Below are 5,354 nucleotides of genomic sequence, written 5' to 3' on the forward strand. Positions count from 1 at the left end.
GTATTGAAAGTAAATAATACTTTAAAATGGTTTTTAAACATTTTTACTTAGAAATTTCTTTGAAATTTATTGTAAATTTTTAGTAATATCAAAATAATTTTTCAAAGTTTTTTCAAAATTATTACCCTTAGATTTTTTTTTAAACTCCATTTATTATGTGATCAAAAGCGGAGAAGGAAAAGTATAAGTCTAGGGGGAGGTAGACTAATTTTTCTATCTTTTTTGCACTTTATTGTAATATTAGTTATGTTACTTTTATGTCTATTTACTCTATCTTAACTTGACTTGCTCACATCAAATAGTGGAAGATTGTTGGAACCCCAAAGGTTGTTTTGATGTGATCAATAAGTTAGGTTAGGTTCTGTGGTGTTTTAATTTTGTGTCTAAGTATGCAGGAGCTTAAGAGCACAGGGAGTCTAGCAGAAGACGCAGCTAGCTAGAAGGATGACACAGGAGAGTGTGTCTGAGGAACGAGGCGCTGCGGAAGAGTACACCGACGGACAAGAAGGAAGCGTGCGGTGTTTCCAAGGAACGTGAAGCTGGAGCGGAAGATTGCTCGGGGAGCAAGAGACAAGGCTACCGAGAATGTCGGCATGGGAGAGTGTGTCCGAGGGACGAAGAGTTGCGGATGAGTACACTACGGACGAGAAGGAAGCAAGCGACGATTCCGAGAGACGAGAAGCCAGAGCGGAAGTCTGCTCGAGAAGGCCGGAAGTTGGGTTCTAGTAAGCCTTATTCCGGATGACCGAGATCACCTAAGCAAGCGAAACCGGAGCAGAAGACTCGGGCGTAGACGAGCTGAACCGGAATAGAGAGCCTGAACCGAAAAAAGTCAACTCTGTTGACTTTCTTGGTCCTAATTATATTCATACTCTGAAACATCAATTTGATATTTAGTACAACTAATTTTATCCAAAATTGATTGAGGGAGCAAATGGTCTCATATTGACATAAAGTTAATTCCTATGAATAATTCCTGATTCTATAATTCTATCTAAAACTATGGTGTTTTAACTGCTTTTTTTAAAAACTTAATCTATGGTGTTTTAACTGTTTTTTTTTTAAACTTAATTTTTAGTATAAGTTCATTATTAAAATCGAAGTTATAACAACACGATACTAACTATAAATTATTTTATTATTTATTTAATAATAACTAAATTATGTTTGTTTAATTTTTTTATTATATGTATGTCTTCAAATATCAAATTGACCTATTATATTAAATACAATAATTTTTTTTAACACAAATTAAAGTTTTAAAATATTTTAAAGAACAGAAAACTAGTTACATGTAGAATCTCATTTTATGTTAATCCAATGTAATTTAATCCATTAGCTACAAATTTTTTTTAAGATGAATTAAAATTTTCAAATATATTCATATTTTAAAATTATTATATTTAATTAAATGAAAATATAAATATAATCAGAAAAAATAACGAATAAATTCAAAATTATTTGAATCATGATTTTAAATAAAATCCACTACTGTACAAAGCATTATATTAATATTTAAGAGCAAAAATATAATAAAAAAGATAGTCAAAACAAAAAAAAATTCATATTAATTCAAGACATCTATCAACTAATTTAATAAAAAAAATCAATCAATTAATTTTTAGAAAATCAATTATTTAAAATTATAACATTTCGATCCGAAATCAAATCAAAAACTAATAGGAGAACTATAAAAAAAATACATAATTTAATAATTTTAAAACTACTCAATGCAACTTAAAAATTTTAAAAACTTACGCATTCGATAAATATAAACTAACCATACAAGAAATGGATTGGGCATGATAACAAAAAAGGTCATAAAAAAATTGCAAGAACACTATTGCTTACATGAAGAACAAATTAACCTAGTAAGTGACATAGAACAACGGTCTGTAATATCTTGCCTTCTACTTAGGATCCAGTTGTTTCTTGCCAGCCATATGTTTCATATTCGAGCGACAAATAATGCTAGCCATTTTGTAGTTTTCGATATGGTGTAAGAACTAGTTGAGAAGATTGCGATCACAAGCTCCGTATAAGGTCCTCGTTAGCTTACAGCCAAAATTTCAGATATGGCATTGCTGAAATAGATGAACACATGTTGACAGTCAGCAAACCAAATATGAATATCTACATTAATGAAATTTTATAATTAGACAAAAGATTATGAGTTTATGTAAGAAAAAGTGATTCACAGTAATGGCCACTTGCAAATACAATAACACTAACAACAAACCTTGTGACAGAATTAATCTCTCTAACATACCAAACCAGTGTTGCATAATGTGGAACAGGAGACGATTGTGGAGTAGACAGAAGAAACAAAATGAGTAGCAGCCTAGCAGGAAATGTTACCTCGATGTGGTTGTAGAAAGGCCCGAGTAGGAACAGGCAATGTGCTAGTATTTTCTTCTTCCCCTTACATATAGCAGCAAACAACAAAAAAACAAAACTAATTTTTCTGAAACGAAAGCAATAAATGAACCTTAACAAAGAACAAAGCCAGAATAAACCCCAGAAATTGGGGAGATGATACCATATTGAAATGTTTAGTAAAATCCTTAAAATTTTGTAAATCCAATAAGAACAAAGCCGTTCAAATAAAATGCAAAATAATTGTAGGTATAGCAACACACAAGCTGTAGAGATCGAAACAGCTTGCTTGGAGCATAACCGAGTTAAATAACTCTTCATATACAAGAAGGGCCTCTAATAATGGCTGATGCTTGCACCATTTTCCTCTTCTTCCCTTCTCATTAATCACAAAATAAGACAAAAAAAAATTCTCTAAACAATGAAATATAATACTGGTACAATGAGGAAACGCACAATAAGGCCTCCAAGACAATGGCTGACACATTTACTATTTTCCTATTTTATCTTTTATATATTCACGAAAAAAATGATACGTTTGATAAGCAAAAGGCCAACGGCCAATGACAATTTGAAGACCAGGAAAGCAACAAATGAAATATAATCTTGGTACAAATGTCGCAGAAATAGCTAACAATTGATAAAGCAAACAGCAGTTGACAAGAGTTAAATAATTGAGAAATTCACTTTTAGACGTTGAGGAAACACTCATAAAGGCCTCCAACAAAAGCTGACACATTTTCCTATTTTCCCTTTCATATATTCACAAAAAAACCAAAGAAAAATTTATTACTTTTCCTAGAAAATTAGCAAATAAATGATATGGGAAGTTAGGTAAGCGAAATGTCAACCAAAAATGTGATGGCAAATCGACCAGTTTTCTTCCCTTAAATCACTGTTGCTACAGCGACTCTGGCAATTTCAAGTCCAAGGAAGCAATAAACAAACCTTGATCTCGGTACAATGTAGCAAAAAGATCTCAAACTTAACAATGATATGGTAACTTCTATAAGCAAAAAGTCAATGGAAAAATTCATGGCAATTTAACCAGTTGTCTTCCCATGGATTGTTATTGCTACAGCCCCACAACAATTTGAAGATTAGGAAAGCAGCAAGTGAAACATAATCTTGGTACAAATGTAACAGAAATAGCTACCAACTGTTAACAAACTGTAGTCAACAACAAGTGAAATAATAGAGAAATTCGTTATTAGAAGTTGAGGAAACACTCAGAAAGGCCTCCAACAATGGCTGACATATTTACCATTTTTCTATTTTCCCGTTCTTATATTCACAAAAAAACAAAGACAAATTGATTACTTTTCCTTAAATTATCAATAAAATGATATGGGAAGTTTGGTAAGCGAAATGTCAACTGAAAATGTGATGTCAAATCGACCAGTTTTGTTCCCTTATCTTGCTATCGCTACAGCCGACTCCGGCAATTTCAAGACCAAGTAGGCAATACACAAACCTTGATCTTGGTACAATGAAGCAAAAAGATCTCAAACATAACAATGATATGGTAGGTTCTATAAGCAAAAGGTCAATGGAAAAAATTCATTGCAATTTGACCAGCTTTCTTCCCATTGATCGTTATTGCTACAGCCCAACAACAATTTGAAGACCAGGAAAGCAACAAATGAAATATAATCTTGGTACAAATGTAGCAGAAATGGCTAACAATTGGCGAAACAAACAGTTGTTGACAGAAAGTGAAATAATAGAGATACTCGTTATCAGAAGTTGAGAAAACACACAGAAAGGCCTCCAAGAATGGCTGACACATGCACCATTTTCCTTTTCATATATTCACAAAAAAACGAAGAAAATTTGATTACTTTTACTAGAAAATGATCAATAAAATGATATGAGAAGTTTGGTAAGCGAAATGTCAACTGAAAATGTGATGACAAATCGACCAGTTGTCTTCCCTTACATTGATGTTGCTACAGCCGACTCCGGCAATTTCAAGACCAAGGAAGCAATAAACAAACCTGATCTTGGTACAATGCAGCAAAAAGGTATCACTTTTTTTTATAATAGGTAGACAGGTTAAGTAGACTCAGAAATCCGAGATAAACAAAGACTGAGGCAATGAGGAAGGCGAAGCTTAAACCAAGAGAAGTGATGCATAGAAGAAGCATTTTTAGTAGATCTTCACATGCATCATTTTCCTCCAGTCGCAAAATAACAAAAAAAAAAAACCCTTCGATTGTCATGGAGAAAGACTAGGAGAAATCCATTGATTGATCAAGTCTAACAAACAAGAAAAATGATCACCAAAATGGAAGGCACACAAGGACCACTAGATGCTATGGTATGGCCCGACCAAGCAACTGGAGCATGTGTAAACAAGAACCAGATCCACCATCTGCACACGAATCAACGATTAAATCCTTAGCAGTTGGATCTGCTGGCGACATCACTTCGCCAGACACGAACACAGCAGCGCCTCCACGAAAAAAACCCTAGCCAGGATGAGACCATTCATCGCCGAGGAAGACGAGGGGGAAGTGGTGGAGAGGCGGCAGAGGGATAGGGCGAACGAGGAGATGTGACGCGAGAGACTATATAAAGAGGGGGAGGCGGCGGCTAGCGGCTCCCGACCGGTGCAACTGAATCCATTGGAATTAGGGTTTTTTAAATGAACCGGGTTCATTTAGACTAGTTCAATCTCAAATCAAAGTCTAAACAAATAAAATGATAAATAAGATAATATCCAATTTTGGACAATCGATCCCATGCAAACTTTTTATAAAAAAAAATTATAAATACGTCGTAGTTGATAATTGAAACGTAAATACTAGATAATAATTTAATATCATCTCGTTATATCTACGAAGCAAAAACCAAAAACTAATTTAAACTTAAAATGAGTTCATAGTCTAATTCCAACAAAATGAACAACCATAATTACATTTCTTAAGCTAAATTTATGAGTTTATTTAATGGTGGGGAAAAAAACCCTAATTGTT

At 33.5% G+C, this 5,354-nt stretch overlaps 1 long non-coding RNA gene and 1 other non-coding gene across 2 annotated transcripts; both read right to left on the reverse strand.

Annotated features, from left to right (window-relative positions):
• Window positions 1–1,796: 1,796 nt before the first annotated feature.
• On the reverse strand, window positions 1,797–4,972 carry LOC122034279. Its single transcript, XR_006126670.1, has 2 exons — window positions 2,359–4,972; window positions 1,797–2,084 (listed from the first exon to the last, which is right to left on the reverse strand). It is a non-coding gene; the product is annotated as an uncharacterized LOC122034279 (long non-coding RNA).
• LOC122035627 lies at window positions 4,243–4,334 on the reverse strand. Its single transcript, XR_006127156.1, has one exon. It is a non-coding gene; the product is annotated as a small nucleolar RNA snoR109 (small nucleolar RNA).
• Window positions 4,973–5,354: the final 382 nt, after the last annotated feature.

Source organism: Zingiber officinale, chromosome 11B (genome assembly GCF_018446385.1).
Source record: "Zingiber officinale cultivar Zhangliang chromosome 11B, Zo_v1.1, whole genome shotgun sequence".
In the NCBI taxonomy this organism is placed as follows: domain Eukaryota; kingdom Viridiplantae; phylum Streptophyta; class Magnoliopsida; order Zingiberales; family Zingiberaceae; genus Zingiber; species Zingiber officinale.